At 41.8% G+C, this 23,910-nt stretch overlaps 1 protein-coding gene across 2 annotated transcripts in view; it reads right to left on the bottom strand.

Moving 5' to 3' along the window:
• The window catches only part of LOC128697247 (zinc finger protein 706), a 48,156-nt gene extending 29,259 nt beyond the window's left edge, over positions 1-18,897 (bottom strand). The window contains exons 1-2 of one of the 2 annotated variants that reach the window (XM_070104179.1): positions 18,752-18,897; positions 2,335-2,443 (exon numbers count right to left, since the gene is read on the bottom strand). The gene's annotated coding sequence lies outside the window, so the exon portion shown is untranslated. The remainder of the gene's footprint in view (positions 1-2,334; positions 2,444-18,751) is intronic. The other variant, XM_070104178.1, reaches the window with a different exon arrangement.
• Between the last annotated feature and the right edge of the window lie 5,013 nt (positions 18,898-23,910).

The raw sequence follows: 23,910 nt of genomic DNA, 5'->3' as shown, positions 1-23,910 counted from the left end.
AAGAGTGAACTCCTGAAGAAGAGCAGTACCTGCACACTGAAGGAAGAGTGAACTCCTGAAAAAGAGCAGTACCTGCACACTGAAGGAAGAGTGAACTCCTGAAGAAGGGCAGTACCTGCACACTGAAAGAAGAGTGAACTCCTGAAGAAGGACAGTACCTGCACACTGAAAGAAGAGTGAACTCCTGAAGAAGGGCAGTACCTGCACACTGAAAGAAGAGTGAACTCCTGAAGAAGGACAGTACCTGCACACTGAAAGAAGAGTGAACTCCTGAAGAAGGACAGTACCTGCACACTGAAAGAAGAGTGAACTCCTGAAGAAGGACAGTACCTGCACACTGAAAGAAGAGTGAACTCCTGAAGAAGGACAGTACCTGCACACTGAAAGAAGAGTGAACTCCTGAAGAAGGACAGTACCTGCACACTGAAAGAAGAGTGAACTCCTGAAGAAGGACAGTACCTGCACACTGAAAGAAGAGTGAACTCCTGAAGAAGGACAGTACCTGCACACTGAAAGAAGAGTGAACTCCTGAAGAAGGACAGTACCTGCACACTGAAAGAAGAGTGAACTCCTGAAGAAGGACAGTACCTGCACACTGAAAGAAGAGTGAACTCCTGAAGAAGGACAGTACCTGCACACTGAAGGAAGAGTGAACTCCTGAAGAAGGGCAGTACCTGCACACTGAAGGAAGAGTGAACTCCTGAAGAAGGACAGTACCTGCACACTGAAGGAAGAGTGAACTCCTGAAGAAGGACAGTACCTGCACACTGAAGGAAGAGTGAACTCCTGAAGAAGGACAGTACCTGCACACTGAAAGAAGAGTGAACTCCTGAAGAAGGGCAGTACCTGCACACTAAAGGAAGAGTGAACTCCTGAAGGACAGTACCTGCACACTGAAAGAAGAGTGAACTCCTGAAGAAGGGCAGTACCTGCACACTGAAGGAAGAGTGAACTCCTGAAGAAGGGCAGTACCTGCACACTGAAGGAAGAGTGAACTCCTGAAGAAGAGCAGTACCTGCACACTAAAGGAAGAGTGAACTCCTGAAGAAGGGCAGTACCTGCACACTGAAGGAAGAGTGAACTCCTGAAGAAGGGCAGTACCTGCACACTGAAGGAAGAGTGAACTCCTGAAGAAGGGCAGTACATGCACACTGAAGGAAGAGTGAACTCCTGAAGAAGGACAGTACCTGCACACTGAAAGAAGAGTGAACTCCTGAAGAAGGGCAGTACCTGCACACTAAAGGAAGAGTGAACTCCTGAAGGACAGTACCTGCACACTGAAGGAAGAGTGAACTCCTGAAGAAGGACAGTACCTGCACACTGAAGGAAGAGTGAACTCCTGAAGAAGGGCAGTACCTGCACACTGAAGGAAGAGTGAACTCCTGAAGAAGGGCAGTACCTGCACACTGAAGAAAGAGCGAACTCCTGAAGAAGGGCAGTACCTGCACACTGAAGGAAGAGTGAACTCCTGAAGAAGGGCAGTACATGCACACTGAAGGAAGAGTGAACTCCTGAAGAAGGGCAGTACCTGCACACTGAAGGAAGAGCGAACTCCTGAAGAAGGGCAGTACCTGCACACTGAAGGAAGAGCGAACTCCTGAAGAAGGGCAGTACCTGCACACTGAAGGAAGAGTGAACTCCTGAAGGACAGTACCTGCACACTGAAGGAAGAGTGAACTCCTGAAGAACAGTACCTGCACACTGAAGGAAGAGTGAACTCCTGAAGGACAGTACCTGCACACTGAAGGAAGAGTGAACTCCTGAAGGACAGTACCTGCACACTGAAGGAAGAGTGAACTCCTGAAGGACAGTACCTGCACACTGAAGGAAGAGTGAACTCCTGAAGGACAGTACCTGCACACTGAAGGAAGAGTGAACTCCTGAGGGACAGTACCTGCACACTGAAGGAAGAGTGAACTCCTGAAGGACAGTACCTGCACACTGAAGGAAGAGTGAACTCCTGAAGGACAGTACCTGCACACTGAAGGAAGAGTGAACTCCTGAAGGACAGTACCTGCACACTGAAGGAAGAGTGAACTCCTGAAGGACAGTACCTGCACACTGAAGGAAGAGTGAACTCCTGAAGGACAGTACCTGCACACTGAAGGAAGAGTGAACTCCTGAAGGACAGTACCTGCACACTGAAGGAAGAGTGAACTCCTGAAGGACAGTACCTGCACACTGAAGGAAGAGTGAACTCCTGAAGGACAGTACCTGCACACTGAAGGAAGAGTGAACTCCTGAAGGACAGTACCTGCACACTGAAGGAAGAGTGAACTCCTGAAGGACAGTACCTGCACACTGAAGGAAGAGTGAACTCCTGAAGGACAGTACCTGCACACTGAAGGAAGGGTGAACTCCTGAAGGACAGTACCTGCACACTGAAGGAAGGGTGGTGATGGTCCAGTCAAAAAGTAATCTGAATTGTGGTATCAACACACTTCTGGAAAACAGAAAAAGAAGTGATAGTCAATATGTTTTTTTTTTTTTTTTTGACAAGAGACAGCCATTAATTAAGGTAAAAAAAATTGTAATAGCAATTAAAATTACTTACATATTTCAAGAGAATGTTACAAGTACGACAGTTAAACTGTACTTGTACTGTACGTGGGATGAAGATACTCAACCCTGATGTACACACATTTAAAAACTATCACTTCAGTGAGTATATAACAAGATAAATATCTGACAAAAGAAGACAGTCCCAGGGTGCATAAAAAAAACTGTTGCGACGACATCTACGGAACAAACATCAGCTGCAAAATTCTGCAGCAAATATATGGTAATGTTGAAACACCACAATGCCATCTCTGATGTGTTTCTACCAATATGAGTTTACTAATAATGGTACAATTACAGATAAAATGTTAGATAAATGGACACATGCAACTTAAGTGACAAATTTTGTTGAAAATAAGAAAAAGTTTTGGAGTGAGATTAACAAGTTAAGGAAGCCTAAAGAACAAATGGATTTGTCAGTTAAAAATAGGAGAGGAGAGTTATTAAATGGAGAGTTAGAGGTATTGGGAAGATGGAGGGAATATTTTGAGGAATTGTTAAATGTTGATGAAGATAGGGAAGCTGTGATTTCGTGTATAGGGCAAGGAGGAATAACATCTTGTAGGAGTGAGGAAGAGCCAGTTGTGAGTGGGGGGGAAGTTCGTGAGGCAGTAGGTAAAATGAAAGGGGGTAAGGCAGCTGGGATTGATGGGATAAAGATAGAAATGTTAAAAGCAGGTGGAGATATAGTGCAAAAATTATAGGGGGATAAGACTGTTGAGTATACCTGGTAAAGTGTATGGTAGAGTTATTATTGAAAGAATTAAGAGTAAGACGGAGAATAGGATAGCAGATGAACAAGGAGGCTTTAGGAAAGGTAGGGGATGTGTGGACCAGGTGTTTACAGTGAAACATATAAGTGAACAGTATTTAGATAAGGCTAGAGGTCTTTGTGGCATTTATGGATTTGGAAAAGGCATATGACAGGATGGATAGGGGGCAATGTGGCAGATGTTGCAGGTGTATGGTGTAGGAGGTAGGTTACTGAAAGCAGTGAAGAGTTTTTACGAGGATAGTGAGGCTCAAGTTAGAGTATGTAATAAAGAGGGTGATTATTTCCCAGTAAAAGTAGGCCTTAGACAAGGATGTGTGATGTCACCGTGGTTGTTTAATATATTTATATATGGGGTTGTAAGAGAAGTAAATGCGAGGGCCTATTTATTTATTTATTTATTTAAAAATTTGAGCACACATACAGAGGTACAAAAAATACAGATAAGAGCAGCATGCCAAAGCCACTTATACTATGCATAGCATTACGGGCTGGCTTAAAATTAACTTAAGATTAACTAAGCAATGATGAAATCAGTGATAAAACTTTAATGTAAACAGATTACTATAAAGCACAAGTGAGTATTACAAAGACAGGTCATATGGTTGTATGCATTGTTGTACATTCAGTAGAATGGAGTATTCTGTTAGGTAGTGTATTTAAAAAATAATAAAGTTAGATTGGGTTTTAGGTTTAACATTTATGTGATATAATTGTGAGAAACATTTAAGATATACAATTTATAAGGTTCAGTTATTCAGTATTTATTTGGTTTTGAGTGAGTAAGTGATCTTTGAGAAGAGACTTGAATTTATAAACAGGTAGTGTTTCTTTTATATTTACAGGTAATGAATTCCAGATTTTAGGGCCTTTTATGTGCATTGAGTTTTTGCATAGTGTGAGATGGACACGAGGAACATCAAAGAGTGATCTGTGCCTTGTGTTATGGTCATGTGTTCTGTTGAGGTTGGCAAGGAGATGTTTGAGGGGAGGGTTAATATCAGAGTTAAGTGTTCTATGTATGTAATAGGTGCAGTAATAAGTATGGATGTTTTGTATGGTGAGTAGGTTTAGTGTATTGAATATTGGTGGAGTGTGCTGCCTATAGTGAGAATTTGTTATCATTCTAACTGCAGCCTTTTGTTAGGTAATTAGTGGTCTGAGATGGTTACTTGTTGTTGAGCCCCATGCACAAATTCCATAGGTGAGATAGGGGTAAATAAGAGAGTGATATAGGGCCAGGAGGGCTGACTGTGGAGCATAGTACCGTATCTTCGATAGTATGCCTACAGTCTTGGAAATTCTCTTAGAAATTTGTTGTATATGTGTATGAAATTTGAGTCTATTATCAAGGTGGATTCCTAAGAATTTTCCCTCTGTTAGCTTTGTGATAGGTGATCCGTTTATCATTATGTTAAGAGGGACATCTGTAGCTCTGTTACCAAACTGAATGAAGTAGGTTTTGTCAATGTTTAGTGTAAGTTTGTTAGTCCTCATCCAGGTTGATATTTTCTGTAATTCGGTATTTACAGTATTGGCTAGCGTGACTGGGCTCGGGTGGGAGAAGACGTATGTAGTGTCATCTGCAAATAGTGTGGGTTTGAGTAATTGCGAAGCATTTGGTAGGTCATTTATGTATAGGAGAAAGAGAAGAGGGCCAAGGACACTTCCCTGTGGGACACCAACTGTAATTGGTTGTGCAGAAGAGTTTGCCCCATTTGCATACACATATTGGCTTCTGTTGCTGAGGTATGACTTGAGGTAGTTGAGGGAGTGCCCTCTTATACCATAGTGTGACAATTTTACGTGGAGCAAGTCATGGTTAACTGTATCAAAAGCTTTACGTAAGTCAATGAAGATCCCCAGTGGGACTTCTTTTTTCTCTATTGCAGTGTATATATGTTCTAGCATGTGTATAATAGCATCATTAGTATTTTTATTTGGCCTGAATCCAAATTGGCAGGGGTTGAGTATGTTTTGGGAGATAAGGTACGAGTAGATTCGTTTATGAATTAATTTTTCGAAGATTTTTGAGAGAGGGTGTAAGTTGGATATTGGCCTATAGTTATTCAACTCTGTTTGGTCTCCTCCTTTGTGGATCGGGGTGACCCTTGCTATTTTGAGTACTGTAGGGAAGGTGGAGGATTCAATGGATTTGTTAAAGAGTGTTGCAATGATTGGTGATAGCACTTGTGACACTTTTTTGTATATAAAGGGTGGTAAGGTATTTAAATCTCCTGCCTTGTTTTTTAGTGTGTTGATAATAAGGGAGACTTCGTATGGGTTAGTCGGAGCTAGGAACAGTGTGTTCGGGTAGTTGCCGGTGAGGTAGTCATTTGGTGGGGTATGTGAGCTTGGGATTTTATTGGCAAGGTTTTGTCCTATAGTGGAGAAGAAGTCATTGAGTCTGTTTGCTGTTTCTGTTGGTGGGAGTTGGGGTTCATCTGATTTTGCTAATTTTATTTCGCTATTTCGTGATATCTTTTTTGTTCCTAGAATTTCTGATAGGGTTTTCCAGGTCTTTTTTATATCACCTCGTAAGTTGGATAATCTGTTCTCACAATACAATATTTTTGCCCTTCTTATCAGGCTGGTTAGGATTGACGAGTAACGTTTTGTTTGGTCTCTGGTTATGTGACCCATTCTGTACTGTTTTTCATATTGGTGTTTTGTATTTATGGATTTGAGAATGCTGGGTGTTAACCAGGGACTGTTCAGTCTCTTAGCTGTCATCTGTTTAGTTTTTTTAGGGCAGTGCTTGTTATAGAGGTATTGGGTCTTTTTTAGAAAATTATTAATACATTCGTCAATATCTGTATAGATTTCTAGCTCAGTGTGCCAGTCAATGTTTGCTACTGCTGTTGTGAAGTTATTAATGGCTGCCTCATTGTGAAGTCTGAAGGTGACTTTAGTAGTGTCTTGGGGTAATTTACCAAGAGTTGTTATGAGAAAAGTAGGGTAGTGGTCTGTGGTATTATCTGTAATTATGCCTGATTTTAAAGGGGATATGGTGTTGGTCCAGATGTGGTCAAGTAGGGAAACACTAGTCTCTGTAACTCTTGTAGGTTTTGTTACTGTTGGTAGCAACATACAGTTACTCATTGTGTTTGTGAATTCAGTAACGTGTGGGTCCTGGTCTTGCAGGAGATTTATATTGAAGTCACCTGAGAGTAGTAAGTGATCTTTGTTCATGCGTGCATCAGTTATCATACTTCCTAGGTTTTGACTAAATTGGCTAATGTTTGACTGTGGAACTCTGTAGATGTTTATCAATGCGAGAGGTTTTTGTAGGTATTTGGATTTGAATTTGGCTATTATATATTCCCCATGTTCATCCCTTGTGCAAGTATTAGTGATACATTCTAGTTGGTCTGAGTAGTATATGGCTGTGCCACCCCCTTGTTGGTCTGGCCTACAGTTGTGTATGGCTGTGTAACCAGGAATGGCATAGACATCTGTACTATCAGGCTTTAGCCAGGTTTCAGTTAGTGTAATGATGGACATATTGGCATGTAAGGAATTTAGTAATGCTATGAGGTCATCGTAATGCTTGCTTAAAGATCTGATATTGTAGTTAAAGATAGTTATGTTGTTGTTGGCACTGAGAAGTGCCTTTGATTGTTCTGCAGTGTAGTAATTACAGTAACTGTTTGATTCATTTAAGTCATTAAATAAGAGGTTGGTATCAGGATCAATGCTTGTAATCATAAGATTTGTAGTGAATCTATAGTTAGAATTAAGTATAAAACAAAGTAAATAGTCTTAAGCTAAAAAATAGCACCTGAATTATTTAACAAATGTAAAATAATGAGCTAAGGTAGTTTTTTTTTTTTTTTAAGCTAAAATAAAGGAGACAATATAAAAGGGACTAATACAAATAAAGTGATGATCAAATAATGGAGCTTGGGAATATGATAGTAGGTAGTACTATAAAGGTAATTCTTTAAAGTTAGAATTATAGTATAAAATAATAATATAAAAGGGACTAATATAAGTTATGGTGAACAATAAAGTGGTAATCAAATAAATGAGCTTTGGAATATAATGGCAAAATTGTGAACTTATTCTACTTTAGCACCTGAGAATAGCACCTTGATTATTTTAACAATTGTGAATATATAAACTAGGGTAGTTATATAAAGCTAAAATAAAGGAGAAAATATATAAGGGACTAAAATTAAGTAATGGTAAACAAAGTTAAATGGACAGGTGGTCACTATGAAATAATATTGGTTTAGGAGTAAGATCTGATTTGTAATATTAAATAAATTGAGCAGTTTATTGCACAATAAAAGTAAAAAAAATGAGGTAGTTGGTACTAGCTAGCAAAAGATAGTTTTGGTACTTGCAAAAAAGTAATTGGAATATACACTAATTGCATACACAATGAAAAGTGACTAAAAAACAAGTACAGTGGACCCCCGCATAACGATCACCTCCGAATGCGACCAATTATGTAAGTGTATTTATGTAAGTGCGTTTGTACATGTATGTTTGGGGGTCTGAAATGGACTAATCTACTTCACAATATTCCTTATGGGAACAAATTCGGTCAGTACTGGCACCTGAACATACTTCTGGAGTGAAAAAATATCGTTAACCGGGGGTCCACTGTAGTGATAAACAAAATTAAATGGACAGGTAAGAATAATGAATATTATTAATTTGGAGTAAGATTTGACTTGTAATTTAAAATTATGAGCAATTAATAGCAGTAAGAAAGAAGTATAGAGTATTGGAGGTATTTCATTAGCTAGTGATGAAAAATAATAAAAATAATAATGCACAATATAATAGTAACATACACTATATGCACCACACGTATATATGTATTAAGGGCACTTATCTAATCTGTTACAGAAATGTCAGCTTTTCTAAGGAAGGTAGAGAAATCGTGTTCGTTTGAGATAGTATATTGTTGTCCTGTTGATGTTTTCCTTACTAGTATTTTCCCATCTCGCGTGAAACACTGATGTATTTTGTTTTCCTGTTTAAGTTTTCTCAGCCTGAACAGAAGGTTTTGACGTTTTTTTGTTAGACACTCATTTATGTACACTCCATTTTTCATTGTAATTGCTGATTTAATTAGGTCCTTTCTTTTATCGTATGAATGAAGTCTGATCATTATACTGTGTTTACTTCCTGGTTTTCCTAGCAAACGTGTTTCTTTGATTTCATTGTTTTGCACGATGACTTGTACGTGGTTCTGTATTATCCTGATAGCAGTTTCTTTGCACTGTGCTTGTGTTATGTCACTAGGAATGTGTGGACTGTTTATTATAACTGCATCAGACAACTTATCTTGTTCAATTTTGTCGTCTTGGAAATCAAGGTATTCATTTAGTCGAGTGTGCATGTTCTGATTCCAGTCCTTGATTGCTTCTTCAACCTTCATATTTATTGTTGTTATTTGCTCAGTGTGACTGGCTATAGCTGCTTTTAGAGTATTTTCTGTGTCAACACTTCCCGATGTAATCTTCTCTTCAAGGTTTTGGATCTTATTCTCGAGGTTGGTTATCTTGGATTCTCGTCGCTCGAGTGTTGCTTTGATATCTTTGATTTTATTTTCTAGAGCAACGATGTAGTCCTTGATATTGTCAGGAATAATCATACCCGAGTTATCATGGGTGAATCCTTTGAAGGGAGTGGAGTTGGAGGGGGAGTCAGCCATGTTTGTTGTTGTTGTTGTTGTTGTTGTTGTTCCTTGGGTGGCGGCGGTGAGGGGGGTTGATGATTCACCGGCGTCCTGCTGGGTAGACAAGTTGAGTTCTAGGGTCCTTGCTGTTATTCTTTTATTACTGGTGTTGTTTCTTCTGCGATATCCTTTCATAGTATCACTGAAGTAGATACTGTGTAGCAATGGAGGAGAAGGCTTGTTTTCTCGGAGCTTGGGTTAAGTGATTGTCTGGCAGCGGAGGCAGTGTTTGGGTTAGCAGGGCTGTCTTCCTTAGATCTTCTAATTTTGTCAAGATTTGGGTTACATTCTTAGTATTCTTGGGTCATGTTGTGGTCTACGTGGGTTCATGTAGTTGAACTTTCACTTAGGCCATCACAAGTTTTGTTGAGCGATGTTTTTTTGAGAAAGAAGAGCTGGTAGGATACCGTTGCTGCCGCTGCTGGATTGTGGATGAGGTGAATCATAGAAATGATGAGGGGAAAAGGGTGAGCGGTGCACTTAGGAGTCTGTGGAGACAAAGAACTTTGTCCTTGGAGGCAAAGAGGGGAATGTATGAAAGTATAGTTTTACCAACGCTCTTATATGGGCGTGAAGCATGGGTGATGAATGTTACAGCGAGGAGAAGGCTGGAGGCAGTGGAGATGTCATGTCTGAGGGCAATGTGTGGTGTGAATATACAGTGGACCCCCGCATAACGATATTAATCCGTTCCTGAGAGCTCATTGTTATGCAAAATTATCGTTATGCGAATGAATTTTCCCCATAAGAAATAATGGAAATCAAATTAATCCGTGCAAGACACCCCAAAGTATGAAAAAAAATTTTTATCACATGAAATATTAATTTTAATACACACAAACTGAAAAAGACATGCACAGTTACATGACACTTACCTTTATTGAAGATCTGGTGATGACTGATGGGATGGGAGGAGGAGAGAGTCTTAGTGTTTAGAAGGGGAATCCCCTTCCATTAAGACTTGAGGTGTCAAGTCCTTTTCCGGGGTTACTTCCCCCCTTCTTTTAATGCCACTAGGACCAGCTTCAGTCACTGGACTTCCGTTGCACAACATATCTGTCCATAGAGGCCTGTACCTCCCGTTCCTTTATGACTTTCCTAAAGTGGTTCACAACATTGTCAGTGTAATAGTCACCAGCACAGCTTGCAATAGCTGTGTTAGGGTGATTGTCATCAAAAAAGGTTTGCACTTTAAGCCACATTCCACACATTTCCTCAATCTTTGAAGTAGGCAACTTCTTCAATTTCTCTCTCCCCTCCTCCGAAGCAGTTTCCTCAGGTCTGGCCTCATGCTGATGAAGATGTTCTAGCAGCTCATCAGTGGTTAGTTCTTCATTGTCCTCCTCCACCAACTCTTCCACATCATCCCCACTAACCTCCAACCCCAAGGACTTTCCCAATGCCACAATGGATTCCTCAACTGGCATAGGATTCCCAGGGTTAGCCTCAAACCCTTCAAAATCCCTTTGGTCTACACATTCTGGCCACAGTTTCTTCCAAGCAGAGTTCAAGGTCCTCTTAGTCACTCCCTCCCAAGCCTTACCTATAAGGTTTACACAATTGAGGATATTAAAGTGCTCTCTCCAAAACTCTCTTAGAGTCAGTTGTGTTGCTGAGGTCACTACAAAGCACCTTTCAAACAGAGCTTTTGTGTACAGTTTTTTGAAGTTTGCAATAACCTGCTGGTCCATGGGCTGCAGGAGAGGAGTGGTATTAGGAGGCAAAAACTTCACCTTAATGAAGCTCATGTCCCCATAAAGTCGCTCTGCCATGTCTGTAGGATGACCAGGGGCATTGTCTAACACCAGGAGGCACTTAAGGTCTAATTTCTTTTCAGTTAGGTAATTTTTCACATTGGGGGCAAATGCTTTGTGTAACCAGTCATAGAAGAAGTCCCTAGTGACCCATGCCTTACTGATTGCCCTCCACAGCACACACAAATTAGCCTTGAGGATATTCTTTTGCCTGAACGCTCTGGGAGTTTGAGTGATACACTAATAAAGGCTTCACTTTGCAATCACCACTAGCATTGGAACACATCAACAGAGTAAGCCTGTCTTTCATAGGCTTATGTCCTGGGAGTGCCTTTTCCTCCTGAGTAATGTAGGTCCTGCTTGGCATTTTCTTCCAAAACAGGCCTGTTTCATCACAATTAAACACTTGTTCAGGTTTCAGTCCTTCACTGTCTATGTACTCCTTGAATTCCTGCACATATTTTTCAGCCGCTTTGTGGTCCGAACTGGCAGCCTCACCATGCCTTATCACACTATGTATGCCACTACGCTTCTTAAATCTCTCAAACCAACCTTTGCTGGCCTTAAATTCACTCACATCATCACTAGTTGCAGACATTTTTTTAATTAAATCCTCATGCAACTTCCTAGCCTTTTCACTTATGATCACTTGAGAGATGCTATCTCCTACTATCTGTTTTTCATTTATCCACACCAATAAGAGTCTCTCAACATCTTCCATCACTTGCGATCTCTGTTTCGAAAACACAGTTGAACCTTTGGCAAGAACAGCTTCCTTGATTGCCGTTTTCTTGGACAATAGTAGCGATGGTTGATTGGGGTTTACTATACAACCTGGCCAGCTCGGAGACACGCACTCCACTTTCATACTTAGCAATGATCTCTTTCTTCATCTCTATAGTAATTCTCACCCTTATTCCTGTAGGGTTGGCACTAGAAGCTTTCTTGGGGCCCATGGTCACTTATTTTGCAGATAAAATCACCAAAAACACTGTAATAATACGAAATGTTCCGATTGTATGCTTGGATGTTATCATGGAGGCTGGCTGGTAAACAATGCCACCAGTGGAACATGTGAGGCTGGCTCAGGCTGCACATTAGACGTGTCTTGGACGAATAGTGTTGAGCGGGTTTTTTAGCGGTATACGAGGCAAAATCTTAGCGATAAAATGTATCGGTATGCGGATTTAACGTTATGTGATGCCAACGGTATGCGAGGGTCAACTGTAATGCAGAGAATTCGTAGTTTGGAAGTTAGGAGGAGGTGCGGGATTACCAAAACTGTTGTCCAGAGGGCTGAGGAAGGGTTGTTGAGGTGGTTCGGACATGTAGAGAGAATGGAGTGAAACAGAATGACTTCAAGAGTGTATCAGTCTGTAGTGGAAGGAAGGCGGGGTAGGGGTCGGCCTAGGAAAGGTTGGAGGGAGGGGGTAAAGGAGGTTTTGTGTGCGAAGGGCTTGGACTTCCAGCAGGCATGCGTGAGCATGTTTGATAGGAGTGAATGGAGACAAATGGTTTTTAATACTTGACGTGCTGTTGGAGTGTGAGCAAAGTAACATTTATTAAGGGATTCAGGGAAACCGGCAGGCCGGACTTGAGTCCTGGCGATGGGAAGTACAGTGCCAGCACTCTGAAGGAGGGGTGTTAATGTTGCAGTTTAAAAACTGTAGTGTAAAGCACTCTTCTGGCAAGACAGTGATGGAGTGAATGATGGTGAAAGTTTTTCTTTTTCGGGCCACCCTGCCTTGGTGGGAATCGGCGAGTGTGATAATAAGAAAAAAATGTTTGTAAAGGCTTGACAAAGCTCCCAGAGAGAGAAACTCTGCCTCAATAGAATGTCACATTAGTTACATCTCTGAATACATTTTCAAACTGCTTGTGTTCTCTCACTTTCAAGATTGTTCAGAGATGACAGCTCTATTCAGGGCAGGAGATATATCAGAATTGGAACACATTCAGAGATCATTTAAAACCTGCAGAGAGCCAACGAAGCAATGAATTATTGGGAATGCCGCAAAACTATGTACTACTATCTAGGGTGGTGGTGATATACTGTACAAGATAATGTATACATAGATGGTGCTTGAATGCCTGGTCCCAAATCTGCACACAGCCATAGCAACATACTGGAGTGAGAGATGTGGGAGAATGTGTATACCTGGAGGGTGTTCCACAGGGGCTCAATGCCCCTGCAGCCCAGTCCATGATGAGGCCTCATGGTGGATCAGAGCCTGATCAACCAGGCTGTTACTGCCAACCACACACACACCGACATATGAACCACAGCCCGGCTGGTCAGGTACTGACTTTAGGCGAGTTTCCAGCTCCCTCTTTAAGACAAGCCTGGGGTCTATTGGTAGAATAAACCCAGAATAACAGCCAGCAGTAACAGCCTGGTTGATCAGGCCTTGATCCACCATGAGGCTTGGTCACAGACCGGGCCACAGGGGTGTTGACCCCTGGAACTCTCTCCAGGAAAATTATATCAACATTCATGGTCCGAGATTTTTCAACATCTTGTCACAGGATACCAGAAACACTGCCAGAACAAGTGTAACTATTTAGGCACAGGTACACACAAGCACAATTATCATACATGTGTAAATTACCCACCAAGATAACCCAAAGAAAGTCAAAGTGATTTATTTCCATTAGGAGAGAGAGAAAACCTGACAATTTGAAATGCCAGATCAACAAGGCTGTGATGGATATGTATGCCAGCAGGAACAGTCTGGTTGACCAAACAAGAAAACAAGCCTGGTTAAGGACTGGGCAGAGTAGGAAAACTGTCAAAACCTATCAAAGGTATATACAAGGCAGACATATTTAAAATAGTGTACCTTTTTAAGTAATACATGGTCACACCTGAATATACTTCAGTATACCCTAGCTTAGAGGTTAGGAATTTAACGTTTCTTTCACAGTGAATATTACACCATGTCAGGCAAGTGGGTCACCAAGGTCACTAGCATTGTGAGTTAAGTGAAGTCTTGGACAATATTACACCATGTCAGGCAAGTGGGTCACCAAGGTCACTAGCACTGAGTTAAGTGAAGTCTTGGACAATATTACACCATGTCAGGCAAGTGGGTCACCAAGGTCACTAGCACTGTGAGTTAAGTGAAGTCTTGGACAATATTACACCATGTCAGGCAAGTGGGTCACCAAGGTCACTAAGTCTTGGACAATACATGTACTAGGCACCTGAAGTTAGATGCTTCAGTGTGATGTTAAGGAATTTTCTGATACTGCACAACTTTGCAATTTAGATAAGAGACTGCAATATTGCCACTAACATCCATCCATCCTCACTAAGTTATCTAGTAAAGAAAGTAACATGCAACAAATTTAGAGAGCCAAGTTTACAAATCGTGCACCCTAGTCAACCCAGCGTTTTGTCCCTATCAACAAATTGGAGCTTCACTCAAAATGCTATTTAATATGAACTTGAAAATCTACATTTTATTGTAAATGTTATCTTCGTGACTGGTTTCTGGAGTTATTCTATTTTCTAAGTCCAGCCTAAGGACAGATTTTATTCCTCACTACATGGACACCCAGGCTGTTGTTGCTAGCAGCCCAGAGCTCATATTATTATTATTATTATTATTATTATTATTATTATTATTATTATTATTACCAGTACCGTGTATTAACCCTTTGACTGTTTTGGTCGTATATATACGTCTTACGAGCCAGTGTTTCAGACGTATATACAGTGGACCCCCGCATAACGATTACCTCCGAATGTGACCAATTATGTAAGTGTATTTATGTAAGTGCATTTGTACGTGTATGTTTGGGGGTCTGAAATGGACTAATCTACTTCACAATATTTCTTATGGGAACAAATTCGGTCAGTACTGGCACCTGAACATACTTCTGGAGTAAAAAAATATCGTTAACCGGGGGTCCACTGTATACTCAATAATTCTAGCGGCTTCAAATCAAGCGGAAGAAAGCTGGTAGGCCCACATGTGAGAGAATGGGTCTGTGTGGTCTATGTGCACCACATAAAAAAAATCCTGCAGCACACAGTGCGTAATGAGAAAAAAAAAACTGATAGTTGATAGTTTTTTTTGGATTAAAACGCCAACTTTGAGGTGTATTTTCGTATAGTATTTATCGATGCGTTTTCATGGTCTTAGGTGATAAAATGGAAAACATATTACAGAAATAGAGTTGATTATCATTACTTTGACGATGAAAACGACCTTGAAACTGAGCTCAAAGTAGCGAAAATGTTCGATTTTTACCAATGTTCAGGAGTAAACAAATCACACCATACGTCCAATACACGTCAACTGGGGAGTCTAATATTCTTTCACTAGTGCACTGATATTATTTATACCATTTTTACAATAATGCAGTAGTCTGCAAAACAATAAATTTTGTATTTTTTTGTATGAATAAAAAATCAAAATAGAAAGCAACAATAATATAAGATGGGCCTAGAGATGTGACTAATGAACAGAGCATATGTTATTTTAGTGCCACGAATGTCTACCTTGTTTATTCTGGACCCTATTTTGAAATTGGCATCTTTTTTATTTTGCGTGAAATTGGCCAAATTGCCAATTTCTGACCACAATATTGGGTAGTCCAAATTGGTATATGAGAGGTTTCTTGTACTCAGCTGATAGATAAAATGGAGTTCTAAAGAAATAGCTATGAGTTTGGTCAACTGGAACAACGGAATTGGCTGAAAATAGGGCTCAAAATCGGCGAAATCGCCGATACGCATATGTCGCCGAGACCGCTAACTTCGCGGGAGCGTAATTCCATGAGTTTTCGACCAAATTTCGAACTTTTGGTGTCATTACCATCGGGAAAAGATTCTCTATCATTTCATAAGAAAATTTTTTTTTTTTTTTTCAAAAATTTAGCAACATAGTATGACAGTTTCAGAAAGGGGCCTGAAACAGTCAAAGGGTTAAAAAACGTGCTTAAAATGGAGGGTTACACTGTGCCTGGGAAATAGAACGAAAGCATTTCCAATCTAAGGAATGGGTAGACAAATCAAATTCCATGGATCAAGAACCCCTCACCAGCATCAAAGAATCTCCCCTAAGGGATAAAAGGCATCAGCGGCTTGTGTTGGACGACAAGATTGACTTGGCATAAGTCGAGTCCTCACATGAACTTGATAAAGTTACACCACATTTTGCACAGGGTCTTCAATATAGATAAATTATTACTATTATTATTATTATTACTATTATACTCGTGGGAAACTGCTGAACCCATAGGTGTTATACAGTAAACCCTCCATATAATGGACTATGTAATTAGGAGGAACTGTGATTGGTAATGGCACCTGTGGTGGATAGAGAAGAGATTGTTTGCTGTGACTGTAACAATGGACAATTCTGCAACCAGTCGACTTTGTCCATTTCCAAATCAATTAACCAAGTCTATTACTCAGAGGTGTGTTATATAGAGAATTTACTGTATAGTACCTTGGGGAATGGAGACACTCTGATTCAATTCAATTCAACGGCATTAGTGGCTTGATGCAGGCTTTTTTTTTATTATTCTTCGATTTGTACAAACTGGCTACACCACAAACAGTTATTTATTTCAATTTTTTTTAATTTGGGGAGATATCAGCAAAAATGCCATTCTTTGGCATGAGTGGCATATCAGAGCCAATCAATGATTATTAGTGACCTGGCCAATCACAACAAACAAACAAGTACACAGTGGACATAAAAGACCAGTGGCAGAGTAAGATTAAGTTCGGTTATTTTAAGTTGGGTGAGTTGTGTCACATTAAGTTAAGTTTCTTATCATTTACACAGAAGTATCAAACATACGACTGACTTAAGATTATATTATTCACACTAAAATTAATTGCTAAAATCCACCAAGGCGCAGTCTTCAATACACAAATAACACAAAGAACAAAAAAGGCACAATACCGTGACTGGAACAATACACAAAATAAACAGTGAGACTCTGTAAATGGTCCAAGTTGGACTGAAACATCGTGGTAAGTTCCTCTCTCCTACGTGAGTGTTACTGTGTAGTGGTCCAGTCACGGTACTGTGCCTTCTGTTATTTCTGGCCAGTGTTCAATTACATACATTCATGAACATTACCAAACTTAACAGAGAATAGCAAATATTAAATTTCAATAGACTGCTAGACTAAACAGATATGAACAAATAACTGTATACTAATAACTGTACACCAATAAAACTACACCGGTAACAACTGCTTATCAATAACTGTTCACAATAACACCTGCTCACCAATTAACAGGTTATCTTAATATTAAACTCTTAATACGAGAGTTGAAATCACAACCACTTGAGCTACAAACCTCAATGGCCTAACATCGTTAATAACAATAATAATATTATATATATTAGTGTTGAGTTCAAATGTTATTTTATTCATTTCATTTTTCACGTTTCTTTCAAATAGGACATTCTACAAGATTGATGGACTGAACACATCGACTCCAGGCTGAGGGACTGATTACCTCATACTCCTCTTCTCCTTACGCCTTCCTCTTTGTATTGGACTGATGAAGCCACTGTGTGGCGAAACGTTTCCTGAATAAAGATTCTCATATGCTGCATAAGTGTCTCAATCTTCAACTTGTCGGTTTTTCAAACCATTCATCACATAGGATATACCTGTCATGTTAAGGTAGGGTCAGTCTAGCTCCTGCTATCCCTTCCCCTCCTTCTCCCCCCCCTCCCCCGAAAGGGGGTATACAGACCATAACTGACATCAATGAGATATACTGATGGTGAACATAGACAACCAGTGTAAGGAAACACGTCCAATGTTTCTACCCTCACTGGGAATCGAACCCGGACATCACCGTGTGAAGTGAGAACTTTAGCCACCAGGCCACAGGGCACCATATTAGTCATGGGGAAGGCACTAAACCCGTAGGGCTCATACAGACCCGGGGGCAGTGGAAGTAATCAGGTTTGATCCAGGGAAAGACCAACTCCAATTCCTTGGATTATGAGCCCAAATATAGAACCCCAAAAAATCAGACAATTCCCAAGACACATAACATCCCACTGAGGCTGAGAGGAGACTCCTTAGAGAGGCTCTTGATCCCAGGAAGTTTAGTTAATACTCCCCTTCCTTGGATCAAGAGCTGCAAAATAGACAAACACAAAGGATGTTCAAAGAAATCTTAATAGTTAATAATAGTTTTCTGAGGCTGAGAGAGATCAAGGGAAGGCTCTTGATCCCAGGAAGTGGAGTTAATCCTCTCCTTCCTTGGATCAAACATTAAAAACAGCAGAAGTTTCCGCTGTTTTCTCTGGCGCCTTTACGAGGCTGAGAGAGAACATCAAGGGAAGGATCTTGATCCATGGAAGGGGAGTTGATCCTTCCTTTCCTCGGATCAAGAGTCTTAAAAGTATCATTTACTAATACACTATAAATTTGCAAAAAAATATCAAAAAATTAATATTTTTTGTGAATTTATGAGGTTAAGCAAAGTGACCCCTCAAGGGAAGGCTCTTGATCCAGGGAGGTGGAGCTAGTCCTCCACTACCCTGGATCAGGAGCCAGAAAAAGAAAAAAACAGACGTGTTGCAATATATTAAATCATGAAGAATTAAAAAAAAAATGAATAAAGATTTTACAAGGATGAATGACTCCCTCAAGGGAAGGCTCCTGATCCAGGGAGGTGGAGCTAGCCCTCCACCACCCCGGATCAAGAGCCGCCGACAAACATCCTAACGTGTCGCAATACACCAGAAATATTAAAGAAAATAAAATGAATAACGAATAACAATAACATGAAGTTATGATGTCTCCCTGGCTTGAGGAAGGCTCTTGATCCCGGGAAGCGGAGTTACTCCTCCCTTACCTCGGATCGAACCCACCTGGCTGGCCATCCCCCCCAGGCGGCCACCTACACTCCCTCCCCCATGAGTGTTTAGCGCTCCCTGGCTGACCCACCCCACCCGGGACACACGCAGGGATATCTCTCACCTGGGGGCCAGGAGCTGTAGCCTCAGCGGTGAGAACAAAGTGAGTAAATGTGGTAAAATAAAGCCAGAGTGAGAGAGAGTGTGTCTCTTGTTGTCTTGAGGATACTACAACACTCACGAACATCCACAACTATCACTGCCTCTTATTTTACTATTATCTTACTATTATTTACTATTATTTTACTATTATTTATCCATCTGAGAGCTTTATCTATGTTAATAAATGGTAAAATTGTCTCAAATGTTGGTATTGTTTGATTTTTTTTTATCAAAGTAAATGAATAACCCCCCCCCCCCCTCTCTCTCTCTCTCTCTCTCTCTCTCTCTCTCTCTCTCTCTCTCTCTCTCTCTCTCTCTCTCTCTCTCTCTCTCTCTCTCTCTCTCTCTCTCTCTCTCTGTACTCATCTATAAGAATATTATAATAAGGAGCACTGTGGCAAGCCTACTGGCCCATGACAGGCAGGTCACCTACTGGCTCATGACAGGCAGGTCACCTACTGGCCCATGACAGGCAGGTCACCTACTGGCTCATGACAGGCAGGTCACCTACTGGCTCATGACAGGCAGGTCACCTACTGGCCCATGCTAGGCAGGTTCGGTAACCTACTGGCCCAATGCTAGGCAGTTCCAGGTCACGTACTGGCCCATGCTAGGCAGGTTTAGGTCGCCTACTAGCCCATGCTAGGCAGGTCCAGGTCACCTACTGGCCCATTCTAGGAAGGTTCAGGTCACCTACTGGTCCATGCTAGGCAGGTCCAGGTCACTTACTGGCCCATGTTAGTAGGTCCAGGTTACCTACTGGACCATGCTAGGGAGGTCCAGGTCAACTTACTGGCCCATGTTAGGCAGGTCCAGGTCTCCCACTGGCCGATGCTAGGCAGGTCCAGGTCATCTACTGGCCCATGCTAGGCAGGTCCAGGTCACCTACTGGCCCATGTTAGGCAGGTCCAAGTCATCTACTGGCATAAGCTAGTCAGGTCCAAGTCACATCCACATGTGGCTGCACGGTCGGGTCACAGCTCCTGGCCCCTGCATGCGTGTATACTTTACCTGGAGTTTACCTGGAGAGGGTTTAGGGGGTCAACGCCCCCGCGGCCAGGTCTGAGACCAGGCCTCATGGTGGATCAGGGTCTGATCAACCAGACTGTTACTGCTGGCCGCACGCAAGCTGACGTACGAACCACAGCCCAGTTGGTCAGGTACTGACTTTAGGTGCCTGTCCAGTGCCTTCTTGAAGACAGCCAGGGATCTATTGGTAATCCCCCTTATGTATGCTGGGAGGCAATTGAACAGTCTTGGGCCCCCGACACTTATTGTGTTGTCTCTCAGTGTACTCGTGGCGCCCCTGCTTTTCATCGGGGGAATGTTGCATCTCCTGCCGAGTCTTTCGCTTTCATATGGAGTGATTTTCGTGTGCAGGTTTGGTACCAATCCCTCCAGGACCTTCCAAGTGTATATTATCATGTATCTCTCTCGCCTGCATTCAAGGGAATACAGATCAAGGACCTTCAACTGTTCCCAGTAGTTTATGTGCTTTATCGCAGTTATGTGTACCGTGAAAGTTCTTTGTACACTCTCCAGGTCTGCATTATCGCCAGCCTTGAAGGGGGCCGTTAGTGTACAGCAGTATTCCAGCCTAGAGAGCACAAGCGATTTGAAGAAAATCATCATGGGCCTGGCGTCCCTAGTTTTGAAGGTTCTCATTATCCATCCTATCATTTTCCTAGCAGATGAGGTAGATACATAGTTGTGGTCTTTGAAGGCGAGATCCTCTGACATTATCACTCCCAGGTCCTTCACATTACTTTTCTGCTCTATTGTATGGTTAGAATTTGTGGTATACCCTGACACATTTTTAATTTCTTCAAGTTTTCTATATCTGAGTAGTTGAAATTTCTCCTCGTTGAACGTCATATTGTTTTGAGTGGCCCATTCGAAGATTTGGTTAATGTCTGCTTGGAGTCTCGCAGTGTCTTCCATGGAGGTCAATGCCATGGTGATCCGGGTGTCATCCACATAGGAAGACACGGAGCTATGGCTTACATCTCTGTCTATGTCAGCAATAAGGATGAGGAATAGAATGGGAGCGAGTACTGTGCCTTGTGGAACAGAGCTTTTTACCATGGCTTCCTGGGACTTTACTCTGTTTATTATTACTCTTTGTGTTCTATTTGCAGGAAGTTGTAGATCCATCTACCAACTTTTCCCGTTATTCCTTTATCCCGAATTTTGTGTGCTATTACACCATGGTCACACTTGTCGAAAGCTTTTGCAAAGTCTATGTATACTACATCTGTATTTTGTTTATCCTCTACAGCATCCAGGACCTTGTCATAGTGGTCCAGTAGCTGGGACAGGCAGGAGCAACCTGCTCTAAACCCGTGTTTCCCTGGGTTGTGTAACTGATGGGTATTTAGGTGGTTGGCGATCTTGCCTCTTAGAACCCTCTCAAACATTTCTATGATATGGGACGTTAGTGCTGTCGGTCTGTAGTTCTTTGCAATTGCTTTACTGCCACCTTTGAGGAGTGGGGCTATGTCTGTTGTTTTTACCGTGTGGGATGACCCCTGTGTCCATGCTTCTTCTCCATAAAATGCTGAAGGCACGTAATAGGGATTTCTTGCAATTCTTGATGAACACGGAGTTCTACCAGTCTGGGCCTGGGGCAGAGTGCATGGGCATGTCATTAATTGCCTCTTCAAAATCTTGTGGAGTTGAAATAATATCCGAGAGTTTTGGGATGACCAAATTTTGGGTTTAGCTCATAAGGAATTCATTTGGATTGTCGACCCTTAGAGTGGGCGGTGGATCGCTGAACACTGAGTCATATTGAGACTTTAGTATCTCACTCATTTCTTGGCTATCATCTGTGTATGTCCCATCCTGCCTAAGCAGGGGCCCAATACTGGATGTTGTTTTTCCCTTAGATTTGGCATAAGAGAAGAAGTATTATGGGTTTTTTCAATTTCCTTTACGGCTTTTAGTTCTTCCTGTGATTCTTGTCTCCTATAACACTCCTTCAGCTTAAGTTCGATATCTGCAATTTCATTGACTAGTACCTTACTTCGTATTTCAGATTTATTGACCCCACTCACCAGCTCTGTGACTTTTCGCCTTCGTCTGTATAGGGAACATCTCTCTCTTTCTAGTTTACATCTTCTCTTTCTTTTTCTTAATGGAATGTGTCTTGAGCAGATCTCAAGAACGACAAAATTCATTTTTTCAAGGCAAATGTTTGGATCCATGTTGTTTAGGATCTCTTCCCAGCATGTTTCTTTTAGGAAATTTTTTACTTGATACCACTGTATGTTTTTGTTACTGAAATTGAATTTCGCGAAGAGACCTTCATAACTGCTCACATTTTGCTGGTCCGGAGCCCTGTGTATACATGACTGTACCTCTATTATGTTGTGATCTGTAAATACCTTTGTAACTTGTCATGATTGTGACCAGACCTACCTGGAGTTCATTACCTTTGTAAATTGTGAGTTCATTACCTTTGTAAATTGTGAGTTCATTACCTTTGTAAATTGTGAGTTCATTACCTCTGTAACTTGCTCAGCTATCAAAACTTTGGAGTCCAGTCCCTGGACCAATTATGTACCTCTGTAATCTTTTGACTACCGCCCACAGGATGGGTATGGGGTGACTACCGCCCACAGGATGGGTATGTGGTGACTACCGCCCACAGGATGGGTATGGGGTGCATAATAAACATATTAAACTAACTAAAACTGAGTGAATTGTCTTTGATACAGTTATATTATATATCAGATCATCATTGTTAGGGAAGGTGAGGTCCAGCGTATTTTCTAGTCTTTTAGGCTCTACTATTTCCTGGTTTAAGGTGAATTTATTGCAGAGATTTAATAGTGTGTGTGTGTGAATTTTCATCTGAGCTGCCTCCCAGGGTGATCCCTGCTGAAATATTATTTGCTATACTGTACTATAGGAGTTGGAAGAGTGTCCTGACAGTGGTCAATTTTCTCAAGCTGCTCCTGGAATTGCTGGGAAGCTGCATCTGGTGGCTAAAGCTCCCGCTTCACACACGGAGGGCCCGGGTTCGATTCCCGGCGGGTGGAAACATTTCGACACGTTTCCTTACACCTATTGTCCTGTTCACCTAGCAGCAAATAGGTACCTGGGTGTTAGTCGACTGGTGTGGGTCGCATCCTGGGGGACAAGATTAAGGACCCCAATGGAAATAAGTTAGACAGTCCTCGATGACGCACTGACTTTCTTGGGTTATCCTGAGTGGCTAACCCTCCGGGGTTAAAAATCCGAACGAAATCTTATCTTATCTTATCTTATCTTACCACAGTGACAAGGTTTTGGTTTTCACCTGGTGGCTAAAGTTCCCGCTTCACACACGGAGGGCCCGGGTTCGATTCCCGACGGGTGGAAACATTTCGACATGTTTTCTTACACCTGTTGTCCTGTTCACCTAGCAGCAAATAGGTACCTGGGTGTTAGTCGACTGGTGTGGGTGGCTTCCTGGGGGACAAGATTAAGGACCCCAATGGAAATAAGTTAGACAGTCCTCGATGACGCTCTGACTTTCTTGGGTTATCCTGGGTGGCTAACCCTCCGGGGTTAAAAATCCAAACAAAATCTTACCTTATCTTATCTTACTAATCTTATCTTATCTTACTGCCAAAACTTCAACTACATCATTTGAGGTGATTAGTAGTTCTGTGCAAATGAGCGACTCTGTGACGTGTAGGCCAAGCCCCCATGTTGTCTGTTTAATCTGTTGCATCGGAATAGGTTATAACCTGAGATCTGGAGTTTACATGGAGAGGGTTTCGGGGGTCAATGCCACCGTGGCTCATTCTGTGACCAGGTCTCATGGTGGATCAGGGTCTAATCAACCAGGCTGTTACTGTTGGAGGCACGCAGCCCGACATACGAACCACAGCCTGGCTGGCCAGGTACTGACTTTAGGTGCGTGTCCAGTGCCTTATTGAAAACAGCCAGGGGTATTGAAGATAGCCTGGAGTTTACCTGGAGAGAGTTCCGGGGGTCAACGCCCCCGCGGCCCGGTCTCTGACCAGGCCTCCTGGTGGATCAGAGCCTGATCAACCAGGCTGTTGCTGCTGGCTGCACGCAAACCAACGTACGAGCCACAGCCCGGCTGATCAGGAACTGACTTTAGGTGCT

Source organism: Cherax quadricarinatus, chromosome 89 (genome assembly GCF_038502225.1).
Source record: "Cherax quadricarinatus isolate ZL_2023a chromosome 89, ASM3850222v1, whole genome shotgun sequence".
Classification (NCBI taxonomy): Eukaryota; Metazoa; Arthropoda; class Malacostraca; order Decapoda; family Parastacidae; genus Cherax; species Cherax quadricarinatus.
Note: the sequence above shows the minus strand (reverse complement) of the source record. Positions and strands in the feature narration are given on the sequence as shown.